This window comes from Salvelinus sp. IW2-2015, linkage group LG35 (genome assembly GCF_002910315.2).
Source record: "Salvelinus sp. IW2-2015 linkage group LG35, ASM291031v2, whole genome shotgun sequence".
Classification (NCBI taxonomy): domain Eukaryota; kingdom Metazoa; phylum Chordata; class Actinopteri; order Salmoniformes; family Salmonidae; genus Salvelinus; species Salvelinus sp. IW2-2015.
In genome coordinates this window covers 18,338,844-18,360,196 of record NC_036874.1, presented here as the reverse complement: position 1 = coordinate 18,360,196, position 21,353 = coordinate 18,338,844, and the positions used below count along the sequence as shown (strand labels likewise).

The following is a 21,353-nucleotide window of genomic DNA, read 5'->3' as shown; positions in this document are numbered from 1 at the left end:
AGATTTCTGACATACAGACGTGGCATTTTTTTAGGACAAGCGATATGGTAGGTAGGAATTATCAGTGTCTGCCCGGCCAGTCCTTATACCCTCCTCGCCTGTCTACACTGCCTTTACACRAATCGTGARGGATGTCCCATGSTTCTGTCTCCTCAGGCCTAGACTCATTGACATGAGTAAGGTGTACCGCCAGACCAACGCGCAGAACCTGGAGTACGCCTTCAACGTGGCCGAGAAGGACCTGGGCGTGACGCGTCTGTTGGATCCGGAGGGTAAGACGGCACAGCGARCCTTCAGTACATGTACACGTGACGATGGCTGACCTCATCACCAGGGGTGGGATCAGAAGTGCACACTGTAGCAAAGAGTTGCAAAATGTTTTCGCAAACGGAAAACGTTTTTTCCAACGTAAACAGTAGTTTCTATTCGGCAAATTCCCTCCCCGTTTTGTTGTTTGCTTCTGTTTTGTTCCTAGTGAATGCACCCCAAGTTCTCCAACCACGTCCCACCTAATTTTGTACTTTTGCTATTTAATGGAAGAAGAGTCAGGGGTGAGAGACTCCAGATGGAACTTGAAGAGCCCCACCCCCCCCACCCGCTACCCCCCCCATACCCTTCAGTGCTGCTGTACTGTATGAGCCGTGTCCAATCAAATATGTTGATAGCTCACTCCTTTCTCCAAATCCACCATGAACATGATCTAGGTGTATAACTAACGCTTACGCACATCTTCACATACCAGCTAATGATTGGGTTCACTTTTTGTTATACAATGAAAGGTCCTCATCCTAATTATTTTTTTTACAAAGTAACTGATAAAGTAACTAATGTACAAAGTAACTAATGTACAAAGTAACTAATTAAGTACCTCAAAGTACTTCATTCCGTTTTTGGTATTTGCAACATCTCCATTCCTCTTTCGATGTGAAAAAAAAAACTATAAACACACATTATTTTCCCAGATGTTGACGTGCCACATCCTGATGAGAAGTCCATCATCACCTACGTGTCGTCCCTGTATGATGCCATGCCCCGGGACGTCCATGATGGAATCCAGGCTAACGTGAGTGCACTTCTGACCGCCGCTGATCTCTGAACACGTCATTATTTTTTTTTACAAGATTGTCCCTTAAACCTGACATACTCACGAACTGGACACCTCATGTCCGAGACTCAAATTGATCAATTCAAAAAGGACACGCTATAAGCCACTGCTATTGCATTCAAACCTACTTTCAATGAGAGTTCATTCAGGGAAACTCCTGGATTATGGCTTGTGACAGTCAGAACATGTAATTGCTTTGTTGACACTGACAGCAAGAGTCGCTCCAGTTTGGAACTACAATAGAAGTCCTGCCATCCTAAATGCAGGAAATTAGCAACATTCTGTGTTTAACTCAAAGGACTTTCTACCCAATAAACCCCCCTCTCACACCACAGCATGATCACAGCACACAGAAGAGAGCTGTTGGAAAAGCAGAATGGTGTACTGTATTGTATTGTATTGCCYAAACAGATTTTAGAGTGCCATTTGTACTCCAATGCTAACTAAAGATGTACTCAGTAAAGGTAAAGTAGGGAACTTTTGTAAAGGAGGGAACTTTTGRTTATTGCACATGTGTGTACTAATMCACGTACACACACACTACATTATCATTCTCTTTGTCTCTTTCAATAAAATCGGCTTTATTGGCATGATGTYACATTGTACTGTACATATTGCCAAAGCGTAATAACAATCAATATTGTCAACGGGACAATCAGTAACAACATTCACTCACTCACACTCTGCTCCTTGTCCAGCCACACAAGGCTGGGCCTGTTGACACCTAATTGAGTGAGGGTGGTGTGTGAGCAGGCGAGTTATCATGGCTCTCCAGGAGAAAGGCTCTTGGCTGTCTGTCGTTCAACCCCGTCGTTGTCTGCTGTGTCCTGTGCTACAGGAGCTGGAGCTGCGCTGGACCGAGTACTATGAGCTGGTCACTATCATTCGGCAGTGGATAAGCCACCATGTCGTTATCTTCGGGGAGAGGAGGTTCCCAGGCAGCTATGAGGAGATAGAGGTGAGTCTCCTACCTGGACAGTTACTAGTAGGGCTGTTGTGACTGGGATTGGTTAAATAAAGGTAAAAAAAAAAATATATATATATATTATGAACAAGCAGCTAGCTCTGCCATTCGATCCCACATCAAACAGAGCAATTACAGTCTAGAGATTGCATTGTCTTGTGTGGTTGCATTGTGTGGCATCTGGGTGGGTGGCACTGGAGCTGAGAAAAYCAGACCTGAAGACACACATTATTCTACCTAATCCTCGGCGGAATCTTCCGTACTGCCCCTCCRCYTTCCCTGGCTAGCGTGCCTGCYACTTTCTCTGTGGAGACAAAGGGYKCTGTCAGACAAAAGGCTAGGTCATCTAAGTTCTCCTATTGGATAATGTATAAAACAAGTGTTAATCCTATCAGTTGCTGTAATCAGTTTCCAAATCTTGTACAGTCAAACAGAGGAGGACGCACCTCTGTGTCAAATTTCCTTCAGCAACTCGAACACCTATTATATGGCAGAATGGCGTTATCAGAATGAGTAGTACACGGCTGCGTATATTGTGCTTCAAGCTAGTCTAGTTCCAAGATCTCTTTTTCCTAGAAAATGGTTCCCAAATACAGACAAAAGCAGTATCGCAAGTCTCGATTTGTTTCTATTTTTCTATTTGTGTTGATACCCCGTCTGCGTCTTCTAATAAGGCGTCTGACTTTTCTATGTGTACTTTTCAACAGCCCTTWTCTTTGTTAGCTTGAGTTTTTATTTGGGAAGGTGTCAGAATAATCGGGTTAGCCACGTTATTGATCTCGCTACCATATTGAATTTAGGTAATCCCATTTTTTTWATGGCCAATTGAAAAGGTCYAGCTCTGTGTGTATCTGTGTGAATTAAGGACATGGGAACATGTTATAAACCTACAAAAGGTTCTACAAATCTATTCTCAAGTAACAGCCCCGTGTAAGAAATGTTAAACATGTCCAACTCACTCTCAATCAAGAAGTGCTAGTTTACACCAAGAAGCGAGAATCATACTCTAGACTAGAGTCAATGGAACAGATATCTTAGACTAGAGTCATGCAATCACTCAGACTAGAGTAATGGAAGCGAGAATCATTCCTAACAGGGCATCATCCGACTAGAGTCAATGGAAGCAGAATCATCTCCTGGACTAGAGTCATGGAACGAATCACTCCTGGACTAGAGTCAATGGGAAGCAGAATCATCCTCCATGGAACTAGAGGTCAATGGAAGCAAGAATCATCGTCCTGACATAGAGTCAATAGGAGAGGCAGATCATCTCCTAGACGAGAGTCAATGGAAGCAGAAATCACTCTCCTAGACTAGACGTCAATGGACAGCAGAATTATCTCCTAGCTGAGAGTCAATGGAGCCAGAATCATCTCAGACAGAGTCAAGATGGAGAGAGAATCAATCTCTAGACTAGAGTCAAGGAACAGATCGATGACATGGCAGACCATCTAACTGTATGACAGAATCATCACTAGACTAGAGTCAATGGAAGGCTAGAAATCATCTCCTAGACTAAAGTCAATAGGATAGCAGCTCATCTCCTGGACTAGAGTCAATGGAAGCAGAATCATTCCTGGACTAGAGGTCAATGGAAGCAGAATCATCACCTAGACTAGAGTCAATGGAAGCAGAATCATCTCCTGGACTAGAGTCAATGGAAGCAGAATCATCTCCTAGACTAGAGTCAATTGGAAGCAGAATCATCTCCAGACTAGAGTCAATGGAAGCAGTTTGAATAAGTACTGCTGTCGTGGTTGGGGTCAATTCCATTTCAAATGGAATTTCAGTTTACTTTCTGAATTGACTGTCTTGAAATAGAATTGTCATCAACCTGTTTAGTGTCATGTAGCATTTTAAAAAGGAGCAAGAGTAGGATGGATTGATCACAAGATACATATGTGTGGAACAAACTCCCTCACGACGCCTAGGTCATATCAGCGGAGTCAATCAACCATCCCTTCCGGAGACACCTGAAAACCTACCTGGCTCTTTAAGGAATATACCTAGGAGGATATAAGTCTAACCCTTCTAACCCCCCCCCGCGCTAAAAGAGTTAGATGCACTATTGTAAAGTGGTTGTTCTCACTGGATAGAAACAATAACGGTGAACGCCACCAATTCTGTCAAAGTCGCTCTGCGATAAGAGCGTCTGTAAATACTAAAATGTAATGTAAAGATCGTAAATATGGATGGAATAAGCCTAGCGGCTTACGAGTGTTTGGGCCGGAACCAAAAATGTCGCTGGTTCGCATACCTGAGCCGACACATCGTGAACAAATCTGCTGATGAGTATCCTTGATGCAAGGCACTTAACAGGTCATTTGCTCCAGGGGTGCCGTACTGCTATAGCTAACCCTGTAAAACAACACATTTCACTGCACATACATATTTAATTTGTCTACGTCAATTTCCCCTTTGTGACCGTTCAGGAACGGTAAAAAAAATGTCTCCTTCATCCTGTCTCTCTCTCTCTTTCAGATCCTGTGGCGTCAGTTCTTGAAGTTCAAAGAGACAGAACTGCCTGCAAAGGAGGCCGACAAGCACCGTTCCAAACTCATCTACCAGTCCTTTGAGGTTAGCCATGCACAGAGCTTCTATTCTATTATTTTCTATTCTATTTGCATTCTAGTCTATTCGATTCTATTTTATTGTATTCTACTCTACTCTATGGTATCCCATTCCATTATACTCTATATTTGATAGATTGATATAGATAGATAAAAGTGGTTGTCTGATTTGTGGCTAGAGGTCCAACACTCATTATTTTACACCACCCCCTCTACAGAGTGCAGTGCATGCTGGTCAGGTCAAGGTTCCTCCYGGCTACCATCCAATTGATGTGGAGAAGGAATGGGGCCGTCTGCACGTGGCCATCCTTGAGAGAGAACGACTGCTCAGGATAGAGTTTGAGAGGTGAGTGAGTGAAGCTGTGTGGTGGATATCAATGTCTGGCCATATTATTCCCGAGTCCATCAATCCTCATCTGGATCTAKACTGACCAAAAATACAAACGCAACATGTAAAAGTCTTGGTCCCATGTTTCATGAGCTGAAATAAAAGATCCCAGAAATGTTCCATACGCACAAAAAAGCATATTTCTCTCAAATTCTGTGCACAAATTAGTTTACATCCCTGTTAATGGGGATGCCAAGATAATCCATCCARCTGACAGGTGTGGCATATTAATAATCTGATTAAACACCATGATCATTACACAGGTGCACCTTGTGCTGGGGACAATTAAAGGCCACTCTAAAATGTGCAGTTTTGTCACAAATCTCAATACCACAGATGTCTAACGTTTTGAGGGAGTGTGCAATTGGCATGCTGACTTCAGGAATGTCCACCAGAGCTGTTGCCAGAGAATTGAATGTTCATTTCTTTATAAGCCGCCTCCAACGTCGTTTTAGAGAATTTGGCAGTGCGTCCAACCGGCCTCACAACCGCAGGCCCACGCGTATGCCGCCGTGTGGGCGAGGGATTTGCTGATGTCAACGTTGTGAACAGAGTGCCCCACGGTGGAGGTGGGATTATGGTATGGGCAGGCATAAGCTACGGACAACAAACACAATTGCATTTTATCGATGGCAGTTTGAATGCACAAAAATATCATGAAGAGATACTAAGGCCCATTGTAAGGTCCATTTTTTTAAAGGTATCTGTGAACAACAGATGCGTATCTGTACTCCCAGTCATGTGAAATCTATATATTAGGGCCTAATGAATTTATTAATTCAATTGACTGATTTCCTCATATGAACTCCGTAAAATGAATTAAATTGTTGCTTATATTTCGTATATCGTTTATATTTTTGTTTACTATATATCTACTCTCTTCAAGTGACCTTGTTAGTTTCTGCCTGTTTTGTTAGAAAAAAAATCTTCATTTTACAAAATGGGAAGAATATGTTATTGTTTGACACAAGACCGGTCATTGATTCGTTGGTCTGTGTGAGAGCATCCTGGATAACTAACTCCATTAAACCCAGTTTTACCTGAGTTGCACTGCTCTGGGACCTTGTTTAGGCTGTGGTTTGTCTAGAGCCAGCTCCTCTTGAACAGTAATACCATTGGCACGCCTGAGGTTCGCCATCTATGATGCCGTAAGGGGCTTGGACACTGTCCTGCCTGGTTTCTCCCAAGTTCTTCAGGGATGACTTGACTTTAGATGGAAGTTTCCACTAGTTTCTTTGATTTGAGTAGCACCACAAAGCGTAGATTAGAATATCAGACCGTTGACGAGTGCAATCTACTTACAGCGAATGAATCATGATTCATATGAAAACCACAGAAAGTGACCGATGAATTCTTATCAAGCCGATTCTATTTATTGGACCATGTGCCGTTTTAAACAGCTGCAAGAACAACCTCTGAAGCGAAGTAATGCACAGTAATTCTATTACCCATCTCCCCTCATTCGGAGTCTCCATATCCAGATGTTATGATTGAATCAGGCTTTCCCTTTGCAAATGAAGGGATTGCAAAGAAAGGCATCCTCTGTTCACTGTTCATCCTCTGTTCACCCGGATTTTACAAAATGTATTCTTGTCAACGTAATCCGATATGATTATCTGTCAGAAGACATCAAATGCCAATGTTATCGATATCATAAGGCTAGGTAGCTGGAGGGATGTTGCGTTGCAAGTTGTCTTGAAARGGGCTGGTCCACTGTCACGAGACAGTCTTGTTTGCCTGGTCCATGTTCAGTGTAATGGGCAGTCATCGTTCGCTAGTTTCGACTAAGTTCATCAGACTGGGCAGCGCTCTGTCTGGGCAGCCTTATTCATGAACTGGGATGAGGAAWGGCTGAACAAGCCCAGCAGACATTTGTTGTCGCTGCCAAGGTTGGGAGAGAATTCCTGTGACACTATGGGACTGTGTTAAGAAGAGCCACCGCTCTACCTGGGACTTTAAAAGGGAGAGCATAGGGACAAGAGCATGGCATTTGTGACGGACCCTTATAGAGTAGAGTACCTGCTGCATTCAAAGAGGCCGTAAGTGTCTTGTTCCGGACTTTCAGTGATTGTGCTGTTGTGGGAGTTGTGTTACTATGTTATGATGTTTTTAGCTGTGGCCAAGCAAGGAATATGTTATATTTGATACTTGATATTCTTAATCGTGACATAAAACATTATTATTATTTTTTTATTCTATTGATTCATTCACTTTTAGCATGGTACAGAAGTGAAATTCTATACCCAGGTCCGCGTTGATCCTGACCTGGTATGTTTGCTAAAAATGCTTTGACCAGATCAGTGTTGACGCTCCTCTTCTCTTCCCTCAGGCTAGAGAGACTCCAGAGGATCGTCAGTAAAGTCCAGATGGAGTCAGGTGTGTGTGAGGAGCAGCTCAACCAGCTGGACACCCTGCTGCAGACGGTGAGTCTTGGACCACTAACACTCTGACAGTACAGTGAGGCCTGAGGCTGGGCCTGGGAATGAGCCTGRGACTGAGGCTGGGYCTGGGYKTGYGKKTGKGKCTGKGYCTGYGYCTGGGYCTGYGGCTTGAGCTGGGATTGGGGCTGGGAATGAGGCTGGAGTCGGGACAGGCTGTGGCTAGAGCTGGGGGAAACTAAGGACAGCCATTGTCCTCAATTATGTAAAGTTGCTATAGGCCAGTGATTGGGTCAAATGACTCATACCGGGTAAGTCATATGCTCCAGTTAGAAAATCATTAGTTGTCTCTTTACTACCTCATTCAAAACCAATGTGTCCAGTCATCACCAGCGAAAATGCTCCAATCAGAARGGTATTCCCTKTCCTGCCATACAACAGRGTGAMGTGGGCTGGATACAGTCTCACATAACAAAATGAAGCTCTGAACTGATCTCCAACAAGTTTGGAAAGCCATGAAATCCTTAAAGTGGAGGAAGCATTACTTGTCTGTCAATCATTGAAACCCTTTACCTTCTCGCTTTCGAAAGCTCATAGGTTAATGACATTAATATTGGTATGCCCTCCTCCCTCTAGGACATCCGTCTCCTGAATGCAGGGAAGCCGGCTCAGCACACTGCCGAGGTGGGGCGGGACCTGGACAAGGCAGACGGCATGATCCGCCTGCTCTTCAACGACGTGCAGCTGCTCAAAGATGGGCGCCACCTGCAGGCCGAGCAGATGTACCGCAGGTGAGTTGGCCGTTTCAGTTTCTCACAAAACGGATAATAAAGTATCTATTTTCTATTCGATTATATTATATACATTGATCGATTACAGCGATRTGCTTCGTTAGGATAACAATTTTCTCTAAATGATAAATGATATCCCCTCCTCCTGTAGTCATGAACGCTGATTGAAACCTAAGCTTGTTTCATAACCATAGTCATTTAWTTGAAGAAATGTGTTACAGGACAGAACACTTACCTGTCAAATGCACGTCGTTCCCACAGGGTATACCGCCTCCACGAGCGCCTTGTGAACCTGCGCACCGATTACAACCTGCGTCTCAAGTCGCAGGTGACGACCACCCAGATGATCCAGACCCAGACRATCCAGCAGTCGTCCTCCAGGGTGCGTCCTGAGCTGGACGAGGTGACCCTGCGCTACGCCCAGGACCTGCTGACCTGGGTGGAGGAGAGTCAGAGGCGGATTGACGAGGCCGAGTGGGGCTCGGACCTGCCCACCGRGGAGTCTCAGCTGGGCAGCCACCGGGGCCTGCACCAGACCGTGGAGGACTTCCGCMCCAAGATCGAACGGGCCAAGGCTGACGAGGTACTAGACCTTAAAGGGGCAAAGGTGAAATATGTTTTAGTGGGGTGTTATAATAACTTTGTTTCATAGACTCTCTATATCTCCATTTATTTCCATTACACTTTCAATGAGTTTATATCATGTACTTTGTATTCGATCCGAGGGAATGGAGACATTATATACGTMCATTACCATCCTCAAGTGCTAGATCCTCTCTGACTGTGACATTACATTGATGTGGCCTGTGTGTCTCTTGTGTCCCTCAGAGCCAGCTATCCCCAGTCAGTAAGGGGACGTACAGTCAATACCTGGGCAAACTGGACCTTCAGTATGCCAAGCTGCTGGTAAGATCTTTATTCAGAAGCGTTATTTAGTGTTAAATGTKATATTTTTGGGTAAAGATGCTGTTATGGGTCAACTACCACCAGGATTAGTAATASTTGTATTCTCATAAATGCACACATACAGTATGTAATCTAATCTTCCCTCTTTCACCGCTCTCTCCCAGAACTCCTCCAAGTCTCGTCTGCGTAACCTGGACTCGCTCTATGTGTTTGTCAGCGCGGCAACCAAGGAGCTGATGTGGCTCAACGACAAYGAGGAGGAGGAGGTCAACTACGACTGGAGCGACCGCAACACCAACATGACTGCCAAGAAAGACAARTACTCGGTAGGTCAGAAAAACAAACACAGAACTTGAAAAAATATATCAGAAAATGCTGTTGAGACAGCTTGGTTGTTGAAGTGCACATTTTCTGAGGCCTAGAAAAAGATTGAATAGATCATACAGTACTTCCAAACTCTGGAGTAGTGCTCATCTGAATGTAAGGCTGTTGATAGCTCATTGATAGCTCATTTTGATTCTGAAGGGTCTGATGCGTGAGCTGGAGCTGAGAGAGAAAAAGGTCAACGACATCCAGGCCACAGGAGACAAGATGCTGAAGGAGGGCCACCCTGGCAAGAAAACAGTGGAGGTGAGCACTACACTACCCCCTAGTGGTCTCCATGTGRAATAGCAGGGTAAACCTGGATGTATGCATTAGTACACAGAACTGCATACCGTAGTAGATTGTTTTGCAACTAAAAACAAGCATGTCTTATTGGACAAGTTCAGGTAGTCCCTCCCTGTTTCAGTCAGTATTCCTCCGCTTGGTGCCTAATGAACACGACCCTGTTTTGCCCAACTCTTGTCCCCCTTTAATTTCCAGGCCTTCACAGCAGCCCTGCAGACTCAGTGGAGCTGGATCCTCCAGCTGTGTTGTTGCATCGAGGCTCACCTCAAAGAGAACACAGCTTACTACCAGGTTTGGATGCTCAGAATAATTTTCAAAATAGCTCATAAACCTGCATGGTTCTATAAGTAATAGTTCCAAACACAATTGTTGACGTTCTCYTGTTATTGTTCAATACACACGCCCCTTATCTTCTTGTGCTTCTTCGCAGTTCTTTTCGGACGTGAAAGAAGCTGAGGAGAGGATGAAGAAGATGCAGGAGACGATGAAGAAGAAGTACAGCTGCGATCGCGCCACTACGGCCACGCGACTAGAGGACCTGCTGCAGGATGCGATGGTACGTAGCCTAATACACAGTTGGACTGTCTACGTGTGTTTGTGCTCCCATAAAACATGAGGTCACCTAGCTCTGGACCCGTATACATAAATCGTGAGAGTAGGACTGCGGATCTAGTATCAGGTCTGCTTTTTYTATATGATGAATGGAAAAGGGGGTACACAGATCCTAGATCAGTACTCTTACTCTGAGATACTTTATGAATATGGGCCCCTCGTCTCGTAGGCAGGACTTTAGTCGCTCAAATGCAGKGAAAGCAAASCAGGAAACTCTTATCTTTTTGTGCCYTCTTTTTCCTGAAGATGTTGAATTATTTCCCTTCTTCACCAGGAGGAGAAGGAACAGCTGAACGAGTTTAAGACTCACGTGGCCGGCCTGAACAAGAGGGCCAAGACCGTAATCCAGCTGAAACCCCGTAACCCCACCAAGTCCATCAAGGGCAAACTGCCCATCCAGGCCGTGTGTGACTTCAAACAGATGGAGGTAAGCATATCGTCTTTATCATCACCTTTTGAAGGTATCTGGTGTAGGAATAACGGCTCTACGTATGTAGAGGAAGTAGATACTTCCTTTTGGTTTGTTTGGTCATTCATTTGTTTGTTCGTTCTTCATTCATTCATTCTTCCTGGTTCGTTCATTCATGCTGGTCTAGCCATCCACCATCCATCCGTCCGTGGACTGTAACGTCTCATGTCCTCCGTCTCTCTGTGCAGATCACCGTCCACAAGGTAGAGGAGTGTGCTCTCATCAACAACTCCCCACAGCCCAACAAGTGGAAGGTCCTGAACCGCTCAGGCATTGAGGCGGTGGTGCCTTCAGTCTGCTTCCTGGTTCCACCTGTCAACAAGGAGGCTATGGACAGTGTGTCCAGGTGAGACTCTTACATCAATACACAGCGCTCTCCATCAATGGATCACGCGGAGCCCGTTTTTCTTTTTTTGTTGTTGCCACGTCCCATATCTGTTTGCGCCGTCTTCCGTCACAATGACCATAGGAGTTGGCAAGATGACACAAACAGATCTGGGACCAGGCTGTTTTTTCGTGACCTAGCCTTGATAAAACTCTGGGCTTTAGTTATATTTGTTTTACAGTGCAGTAACACTCCCTTCTGTCTCCTACCRCAGTCTGGACTCTGGTCACCAGTCGATGCTGGTCCTGTGGCAGAGAATGCATGTGGACATGAAGAGCATGCTTTCCTGGCAGTACCTGACGAGAGACYTCACACAGATACGTACCTGGAACATCACCATGGTAAACGCTAGTCATCTGGGTTTTTATTCTTCATCTCGGAGGGGGGAAAAAACGGAGAAAGATATATAGTCATTGGAATAGTTTGACGTTAGTTAACTGTTTTGAAGCTTAGACGTGCACTATTTTAAGTTCAACGTGGTCGTCACAGACAGCCAATCAGTGACCCTGTGAGAGGGAGTCAAGTGGTCACCCTGTTGGTGTCACTGTAAGTGTACTGAATCGAACGYGGAGATTTGCCATGCCTTTGTTGCTTTACGGTGAGGTTGAGTCTCGAGCGCTGTTATTTATAGAGCAGACCATGTAAACATGGACGAGTGTTTTATTGAGTTAGAAAACCTCATGGGTTTCCAAATGGAATTAWCGGCGGGGAACGTTCTTATGCTGTTATACTGACAGTAAAGAGCGGTGTCTACCAAAGCTTGTTTTGTATTACGTAACAAACCAACTAAAAGCCTTGATTGTATAGTAGATTTGATTTTTATCAAATGTAACCGCCTAAAGCAGGTTGTGATGCAGGCAGGGTACACGGGCAGAATGACAGTGACAAATTGACAGGCAATTCTGATCGGTTCCTCTCACACGGAGGAGGTTTTGAAAGATTATAACGATTAAAGATGAACATGTTTTAGATTGACTATTTACTTACCTCTCTCCTTATTCTACCTCTCCCTCTTATCCCCCCTCTCTCCTGCCTCTTCTTCTCTCTCTGTCTTCTCTCCTTTTCACCCTATTTCTTTCCACTCTCCTCCCTCTCTCTCTCTCTTCCCTCTCTTCCCTCTCTAGTTTAAGACCATGAAGGTGGAGGAGTACAGGCTGATTATGAGGAACCTGGAGCTTCACTATCAGGACTTCATGCGTGACAGTCAGGATTCCCAGCTGTTTGGCCCACACGACCGTATGCAGATCGAGGGCGACTACTCGAAGACCACACAGTACTACGACAACCTTCTGCGCTCTGTGGAGAAAGGTCAGTTCCACCTACATACTCACGAACAGACACAACAAACCTCTGTAACCCTTTATTTTACAGCCTGGTACTTACCTGGTGTTGACATGGTATTAACTAAGAAACGAATGGGGTATTAGTGGGTACTTTCTGGTTTGGTGACTACCTGGTTTGACAAATAATTTATAAGTAATTACCTAATAAACAACGGGCTGTAAAATAAAGTTTTGATCTCAGTAAGGGTGGCATCTYCTCTCCTTCTCTGAGTACCACCAGCAAACAGTCTTTTTTTACAGTGGATGTGTGTAGTCAGGGGTGAAAGGCGTGTTACTGTACACCAGTTCAGCAACATTGGGTAACTGTCAAATTCACCTTTCAGGACCAGTGGTTAAAACCAAAGGTGAGTGTGTCACGCTAAGCTATAATTCACACAGGCAACAMTGAACCGCCATGCTTTTGAACTATGGATGGTTGGCACGTCCAAAAATGAACGATTTGTTGTTTCCGTCACTCCAACCCCATCAACTTACAGTGTTCACATTAATAGCAATGCTTTCGCTAGCTCTTACAGCTTTTGAGTGAGTGCACGATATTTTTGGTCTTTTTTTGTCCATTTCCTGTTTCCAATGTGGCTTGGTTTGTTTTTTTTGTTATGCAATATAGTGCTTTAGAAAAAAACATTCAGGTAGTGGTCAAGCTGTGGTTTGCTGTGTGTAGAGATACCACTGCACAGTGGGTCATTTGTAATGCAATATGCTTTGTTTGAATGCATATCAACCTGTGTGTGTGTGTGTGTGACACACTACATGTGAACACATGCATGTCTGATCACGAACCATATGAATACACTGCACAAAAGTGTGTATGTATGTATGTACAGTTGAAGTCGGAAGTTTACATACACCTTAGCCAAATACATTTAAACTCAGTTTTTCACAATTCCTGACATTTAATCCTAGTAAAAATTCGCTGTCTTAGGTCATTTAGGATCACCACTTTATTTTAAGAATGTGAAATGTCAGAATAATAGTAGAGAGAATGATTTATTTCAGCTTTTATTTCTTTCATCACATTCCCAGTGGGTCAGAAGTTTACATACACTCAATTAGTACTTGGTAGCATTGCCTTAATTTTTTTTAACTTGGGTCAAACGTTTCGGGTAGCCTTTCACAAGCTTCCCACAATAAGTTGGGTGAATTTTGGCCCATTCCTCCTGACAGAGCTGGTGTAACTGAGTCAGGTTTMTAGGCCTCCTTGCTCGCACACACTTTTTCAGTTCTGCCCACAAATTTTCTATGGGATTGAGGTCAGAGGTCAATACCTTGACTTTGTTGTCCTTAAGCCATTTTGCCACACTTTGGAAGTATGCTTGGGGTCATTGTCCAATTGGAAGACCCATTTGCAACCAAACTTTAACTTCCTGACTGATGTCTTGAGATGTTGCTTCAATATATCCACATCATTTTCTTCCTCATGATGCCATTTATTTTGTGAAGTGCACCAGTCCCTCCTGCAGCAAAGCACCCCCACAACATGATGCTGCCACCCCCGTGCTTCACGGTTGGGATGGTGTTCTTCGGCTTGCAAGCCTCCCCCTTTTTCCTCCAAACATAACGATGGTCATTATGGCCAAACAGTTCTATTTTTGTTTCATCAGACCAGAGGACCTTTCTACAAAAGTACGATCTTTGTCCCCATGTGCAGTTGCAAACTGTAGTCTGGCTTTTTTTTATGGCAGTTTTGGAGCAGTGGCTTCTTCCTTGCTGAGCGGCCTTTCAGGTTATGTCAATATAGGATTCATTTTACTGTGGATATAGATACTTTTGCACCTGTCTCTTATACACATCTAGATGTGTATAAGAGACAGTCTCCTTCCTGAGTGGTATGACGGCTGCGTGGTCCCATGGTGTTTATACTTGCGTACTATTGTTTGTGGTGCCTTCAGGCGTTTGGAAATTGCTCACAAGGATGAACCAGACTTGTGGAGGTCTACAATTTTTTTCTGAGGTCTTGGCTGATTTATTTTTATTTTTCCATAATGTCAAGCAAAGAGGCACTGAGTTTGAAGGTAGGCCTTGAAATACATCCACAGGTACACCTCCAATTGACTCAAATTCTGTCAATTAGCCTATCAGAAGCTTCTAAAGCCATGACATTATTTTCTGGAATTTTCCAAGCTGTTTAGAGGCACAGTCAACTTAGTGTATGTAAACTTCTGACCCACTGGAATTGTGATACAGTGAATTATAAGTGAAATAATCTGTCTGTAAACAYTTGTTGGAAAAATTACTTGTGTCATGCACAAAGTAGATGTCCTAACCGACTTGCCAAAACCATAGTTAACAAGAAATGTGTTGACCTAAGGGTATGTAAACTTCCGACTTCAACTGTATGTAAATATCTGCACTTGTAATTCCATTCAAAGCAGTGAGGTATTGCAAGGTAAAGAACGTACATGGAAGAAAACAAGGGAAAGGTTTCACCACACTATAGTCAACCCTCTATCTTACCACACCTACACCCGCAGTGACCACACCCATCCTGCCCTAAGCTCTTCACCATGATAATATAATCATTGTATTATTATTGCCACTTCGCAGGCGCTTCTATCTGAAATGATTTACAGTACAGTGAGCACGTACATTTTGAGTATGTGATCCCTGTGGGTCTTGAACCCACAACCTACTAGTGCCACACTCTTACCACCCTAACCGATCTCCACAATGTCCACYCTTGCACACAGGTGAGCAGGACGAGTCYATGTGTGTGACCTACATCACCCAGATCAAGGACCTGCGTCTACGGATAGAGGACTGCGAGGCTCGTACCGTGGCCCGCATCCGCAAGCCCGTGGACAAGGACCCCATCCAAGACTCTGCCCAGAAGACCACCGACCAGAAGGTGCTGTACCTACACTGTACTAACTAAAGAATACGTTGTGACTTAGGTCTAACCTATTTGTTGGACAGGTCTCCTCTGTAAAAAGACGCTCAGTGGATCAACCTGTAAAAATATAGGATAATAAAGTATAACCTATATACAGGTAAAGGTAACGGCAGGGGAGGGGCACATTACATTTACATTTACATTTAAGTCATTTAGCAGACGCTCTTATCCAGTGCTAGTGCTAGTGTCCATGGGACAACAGATACCGAAGTTAATCACCAAAAAACAATGACGTTTTATTTGAACACTGGGAATAGCGTCATAAAGAACCCTGAATGTGTTTTTAGGAGCTACTGTAAAACTGTTATGGAGGGGGAAGCACCTAAAATGTGATACCAAGCAGGGTTTGGTAGGTTACTTTCTAAATCTAATCCATTAGTTACATGGCCAAAATTGTAATAGGTTACTTCCCCCTGAAGATGCATTAGAAMGCGGCAAACCTTCATATTACCAATTTACCGCCATCTATTGCAGGATAAATCAATGTTAGCGTTTACATAGCTGGCCATAAATGGATGTTGCATGTAGGCTTCTTCTAACCCATTGCTTTCTACTACAGATAATAATATTATTAGGCTATATCTTTACATTAAAAACCAAAGTCTGTCAGATTTCCTGTCATTCCAATTAATTGAATACCCCTTGATCTTCAAGAATAGGACATGGAAATATAGATGAGCCAAATTGTCTTACCTGAGCATAACCCCAAAACGAAGGACTTATTAGCCTACTCTGTTGTTTGTGATTTTGCATTTATCACTGGCTGTCCACTGGTCACAAAAACAATGATTGATAGGCGGCTTAAACGTATTTCATTCAACCACTGTTGTGTTAAAATACACACATCCATTTGTGAACAGCCATCCACAACCACCACAATCCGTGAGGTGCAAATAGCTAAATGAGAGAGCACCAGTGTGATTCAAATCAGTGCGCTATGTAGATATCAATAGTGAGTGATATCTGCTGTCAAGTTGGATCATCTTTGGATTCCCGACAGCACTCGCACCGTTGGAAGACATACTGTAGCTTGAACTTTTCAATGCCGGTTTGAATGTCATTGAGAATCGTTTTTTCACAAACGTCCTTTTTGAATGTAAAAGTAAGTCGTTTTTCGAAAGCGTCTGTCATCCGATTGCGATATTTTAGCTGGTCACGTAACGTACAGTTAGTTTTTTTTGTAATCAGTTACATGTAATCRGTTACTCCCCAACCCTGATACCAAGCTACAGACTGGCACCAGAAACAGGACAGAGCACTACACAGAATAGGAGAGYGAGAGAATGAGGAAGAAAGAGAATGAGGGAGGGGTTGAAAGAGAGGGAATGAAATACCGAGAGAGGAGACAGCGCGGCCTAATTACAGCAGATTGCAGCTATGGATAGGGCTTTCTGCGGTGGGGGAGAGAAATGTGAGAAAGAAGGGGGCTTGAGAAAGGAGATATACATACTGTACGGGAGCCAAGTGCAGCAGGAAAGAGAGGAACTTTGACTCAGTGGAAGGGAGGATAGGCGGGGCAGAGGTAGATAGAGAGGGAGGGAATGGAATGGCATGGTCGCCGCCTTCTGCGCTGCCTCTGAGGGGGGAAGAGGGAGAGAGGAGAAGGCGAGTCATGAGAGTAAGACAGAGAGCGCGAGAGAGAGAGAGAGAGAGAGAAAGGGAAAATAGAGTAGTGTATAAGCTCAGTGTGTCCAGTAAGTCCTTGGGCTGTGTTTCTCTATGGAGACTGAGGGTGACTGGCTGGAAGGCCCACTGCCCAGCCTGCTGATCCAGCTCCTCTGGACCCTGCTGGCTRTGGGCCTAGTGGGGATCCTTTCTCTGCTACTCCACCAAGACCGCTGGCAGCTCCTCACCCGGAGAGTCCACACACAGGTCAGGCTCAGGAACACACTGCTTCCTTGGGCCTGATAGGGGGGGACTCGTTCAGCATTATGATACTCGGTGGAAGTTTTGTAATCGGAGGAGATTTTCTCCCTTTGTTTTGCTATTGGTCCTTTCTTGATCTTAATCGTCATGCGTTTGTTTTTCTCCCGTTTCAGAAAGTCCAAGTGGAGCTTGAGGGCATCAAGAGGAACCTGGACCAGGTGGCCGTGAAGACCGAGGAGGTCCTGAGTACCACTCCTCAGCAGTCCAGCACTGCGCCTGTCCTGCGCTCTGAACTGGAGTTCACCCTGAAGAAGATGGACCATGCCTACATCCTCTCCTCTGTCTATCTAGAGAAGTGAGTTGACCTGTCGGTGTTCTTTGTGTAGCCAGTTTCCATTTCTGGGGTTCTTATTGCCCTGACAAAAGCAACGAACAAGCAAGGGAAATATCCAACATTCTATTTAAGCAGCATTACATCTCTCACGCCACTTCCCATCCCTCCTCCACTGACATTTCCTTTTCCTTGCCTGAAGGCTGAAGACGGTGGACGTGGTCATCCGCAACACGCAGGGGGCCGAGGGCGTTCTGAAGAAGTACGAGCAGCGACTGCGCGAGGTCCAAACGGTTCCCAATGACGTCAAGGAGGTGGAGGTGTACCGCACCCAGCTCAAGGTGAACTGACTGGACCGCACTGGGCACAGCCTCAGCCTTTATTCTCGTGTTACGTTTCCACTGAACAACCGGGCTTTTGTTCGCAGTTCTCTGAACACTTACCACCTCTTTGTATGACACAATTGGTCCGTTTTTTCCAAGCCAGGGAGCTGGAGAGGCTTTTGCATAAACGCTACTCAGTAGATAGATTGTGGTGTTTATTACATTAAAAACACATGCGCTTTGGGACATTAATGAACTGTGTGGGATTCATTACGGGTTTCTTGACAGCCAGCGCCTGTGTATTTTTGCGTTTTATATATATATATCTTTGGATTATGAACATGGAAACAAGGCAGGTTTAAAAAGAGAGAGAAACTGTTTACGTGATGAAACACAAGAGACGTGCTTAACTTGCTTCTGTGAAAAAAAATGTAACTACACTTATTGATAGCTTATTTAACATGCTAACTGTTGCTCTTCCCTCCCGTCTCTTTCCCTGTAGAAAATGCGCGCTGAAGCGGAGGGTGAAAAGCCTGCATTCGATTCTCTGGAGGGCGAGCTCGGAAAGGCGGCAGCCGTGAGCGAGAAGATGTCTCGTGTGCACAGTGAGCGTGACGCTGAGTTGGACCACTACCGTCATCTCCTGTCCGGTCTCCAGGACCGCTGGCAAGCTGTGTTCTCCCAGATGGACCTGCGTCAGCGGGAGCTYGAGCAGCTCGGTCGCCAGCTGGGTTACTACAGAGAGAGCTACGACTGGCTCATCCAGTGGATCGGTGACGCCAAGCAGAGGCAGGAGAAGATCCAGGCCGTGTCCATCAGCGACAGCAAGACTCTGAAGGAGCAACTGGCCCAGGAGAAGGTACTGATGGGGGAGTATTAGGGGTCCATTACATCACTGCATCGCTCCAGGTGCTTAGCTGATCAACTGAACATTCTGGAACTTTGTGAAAATAAATCATTGACACCTTTTTTTTATACTTCTTATTTTGTATACTACTATGAATGTTATAAAGGTGTGTTTTGTGTAGTTCTCATCGTTGAACATACACAGGCACACCTTGAAATCCCATCCAGACTAATTCTGATTATTTCCCCCAACATAGAAACTTCTGGAAGAGATCGAGCAAAACAAAGAGAAAGTTGACGAGTGTCAGAAATATGCGAAGGCGTATATCGACACTATCAAGGTAAGCATGCGCAACATTAGTGTGCAAACACGGGAAACCATTATTACATTCACATACAGCTTTATTTAAATGTCTTCATTTCATAAGGTTTAGTGTTGACACATCCTGTTTCTTTTTATTAGGATTATGAACTCCAGTTGGTGGCCTACAAAGCACAGGTGGACCCTCTCTCGCCGCTGAAGAAAACCAAAATGGATTCTGCCTCCGATAACATCATTCAAGAGGTCTGTGCCACTTGTGTAATCTGAACGCAGGTTGTCAGTCTCTGACAACCATTTGCAATGTCAGGAGAGAAGTTTAGATCCGTAGTTTAAGCCAGACCCACACTAAATCAAAGGTTCCCTGTTTCATTTCTCCTCCATCAGTATGTGACGCTACGAACCCGCTACAGCGAGCTGATGACTCTGACCAGTCAGTACATCAAGTTCATCACGGAGACACAGCGCCGCCTAGAGGGCGAGGAGGTGCGTGACAACACACTGGGATATCCTAACCCTAACCCATTGACAACCAATGAAAAACAAACGCATGATCACTCTTTTGCACGCACAAATGCATACGCACACATTAATGTATGGATGATATTCTTTCATTTTGAGGTAAAGTATGGTTTGGAACATTGGCATTTGCATGCTGTGCTGTAGCCGCAGGATGTTAGGGCACCTAGCAGACAGGAAGTCCTATCTCTTAGAATGATGGCCAAGCGGAGCTATTCGGCAAATATGAACGATKTTCCAAAAATAATCCTAGTGCTAAGTGTCATTGTTCTCAGATGAGAACCAGGGACGATCAATTAGAATGTGGCTAGAGTGTCATTCATTTTTTTTTTTTATGGTGCCTTAAAATAACCAGGGCCGAGTAGATACGTATCGATTTATATGAACATCAATGACAATTGCATACTGTTTTGATAAGCAGTAGTGGCCTTGTCACGAAATTCAATGAATTGATGAAACGTTCATGTTCAGTCTGAAGCAAAAGAAAGAGAGCATCCTCAAACGATTTTCAGAGAGCATGAGAGGAAATTCCAGTGGTTTAGAAGATGCAATTCGTAGGATTTGCACATTTTGTATTTTGGCCTATTCATTTTCATGTCATTTATTGAGGRGTGCCGTATTATTTTTGTCAAAGGGCGTTCTTTCTTTCACTATGTCTATTTTTCTCATTGGCCACTCTTTCTTAGATGTCAATCTAAGCTCTCCCACTGTATGCTTCAGGCCGACTGCCATGTTCTTCGACATTCCTTTTTTCAGATGAACACACACTCTCCGTCTCCCGTTCTTTTCTAACCGTAATGTTTTGTTTGTTTCTTTGCTTCTCTTAACTGCTTGCCAGTGCTTTGTCATGATGAATGCTTATCTTGTTTGGGCGTTAAAAAGAGGTAAATAATCCACGACGCTCCAGTCACTATTCTCTCATTTATGTGCCTTACCTTCCATACCCTCAGGCTTCCAATTCATCACCTAAACTGTCAAACATTTCCATATTTAGTTACATTCACCTTACWTCCATGTCTCGTTTATTCTGTGTTCGCATGGGCTTTAGGTGCTATTTTCTTATTACATTTTCAGACTATCCTTGTACTATCCCTGCTTTCCACTTTGCACATATTCTGCCCAGTTCCTTGGTAATAGGGATCTAAAGAATACATTGCATTGTTGTGCAAGAAATCATAACAGGTTGTTTAACGGTGTGAATAGATTAATTTAAACTAACTAGTTGCCGGGTCGATTGTGACGTCATTTTTGAATAACAACTTTGAGTAATTTCAAGCTGAAAATAGGTTATWAAAAAAAMAAAAAAAAGATTCACTTTACTATTTCACTTGTGCAAAATGGGTTATCACAAAATAATTCCCTTAAGGACAGCGACATTGAAAAAGATACAGTTGCATGCCACATGAGTTCTTCACTTTGTTYTGATGTCTTGTCTCCATACATTAATTGTTACATAACCATTTCCCATCTTACTTGTTTCTACCTTGAGTTGTCTTTGTTGAAGATAACTTGCTTTAACAGCATCCTCCTGAATGAATTGACATCTGAACATTTATCTATCTTTAAGCTACCTATTAACATTTAACCTGTCATGCTTAATTTTTATATTTTCTCTACCATTTGCTTCCACTAATACAGAAAGCTGCTGAGAAAATGAAAGCGGAAGACAGGAAAAAAAT

General features: G+C 44.0%; 1 pseudogene; it reads left to right on the top strand.

Annotated features, from left to right (window-relative positions):
- LOC111958770 (plectin-like) overlaps positions 1 to 21,353 on the top strand; it is a 93,738-nt pseudogene that overhangs the window by 59,843 nt on the left and 12,542 nt on the right.